The sequence below is a fragment of the Alexandromys fortis genome, unplaced genomic scaffold (assembly GCF_014885135.2).
Source record: "Alexandromys fortis isolate MF-2015 unplaced genomic scaffold, M_Fortis_MF-2015_v1.1 scaffold_31, whole genome shotgun sequence".
In the NCBI taxonomy this organism is placed as follows: Eukaryota; Metazoa; Chordata; class Mammalia; order Rodentia; family Cricetidae; genus Alexandromys; species Alexandromys fortis.
This window is the reverse complement of record NW_026067974.1, coordinates 11,484,784-11,485,970: the sequence shown is the minus strand read 5'-3', so window position 1 is coordinate 11,485,970 and position 1,187 is coordinate 11,484,784.

Genomic DNA, 1,187 nt, shown 5'->3' with positions numbered 1-1,187 from the left:
ACTGTGGCTCCCTTGCTTGGTGCCTGCCTTCAAAGAAAGAGTCAACCCAGGAGCCTTAGCACTTACCTGGCAGAACCTGCAAGGAGTTTGCTCTGATTTAGAAGCCGGAGTTGAGGGACAGGATCATTGATGACATCTCTCCTGCCAGCCTCAACAAAAAGAAACCAGAATCTTTGGTAATGTGGCTTTTACCTGCAACCATGTGCAGTGTGGACGGTTGATGCTCCCAGGCTCCTGAAGATGCTGACTCCTTCATCCTGATGTGCTTCTTCCTTTGGGTGTTTGGGGCTTCTGACTTCAATCTTGGGTGGTATCCTTCTGCAAATTTAGGAACTTCTCCATGATCTTCCCAATAAATTGTGTGTCTATGGCATAGCACAAATGCGTATAATTGATTTTTTTGCTTGTTTCTAGGACTTGGTTAAATGTGTTTCTTATCCCCCAATGTTAGTTAGCATTTAAAGAAAAACTAACCGCCTGGGTGACATTGAAAACAGTGACAGGAAAGTAAAGCTTATTGATCTTGTCGCTCTTGCTATTCTGGGGTAACTCAGTGGTCTGGTGTCGTAATTAGGGTTTTTATTGCTGTGATAAAACACCAGGACCAAAAGTAACTTGGGAGGAAAGGGCTTATTTGGCTTTCACGCCCATATCATAGTCCATCATCAAAGAGATCAGAGCAGAAACCTGGAGGCAGAAACTGAAACAGAAGCCACTGAAGAACATTGTCTGTTGGCTTGTTCCTCATGGCTTGCTCAGCCTGTTTTCTTATACAGTTCAGAACCAACCTCCCAGAGATGGCCCCACCCCTGAGACTGGGCTCTTCCACATTAATTATTATTCAAAACACTCCCCTACAGATTTGTCTGTAGGCCAGTCTTATGGAGACATTTTCTCAGTTAAGAGTTCCTCTTCTCAGATGGCTCTAGCTTGTGTTAGTTGACAAAGAACACCAACCAGGACACCTGGTGTGCTGATTTGAATGGGATATGCTTCCCACAGGCTCATGGATGTGACCACTAGCACCCAGTTGGTGGCACTGATTGAGAAAGTCATGGGTCCTTTAGGAGGTAGAAAGGGCATCACTGTGGACTGGCTTTGAGATTTTTATAGCCTGACTCCACTTCCTATTCTCTCTCTCTCTCTCTCTCTCTCTCTCTCTCTCTCTCTCTCTCTCTCTCTCTCTC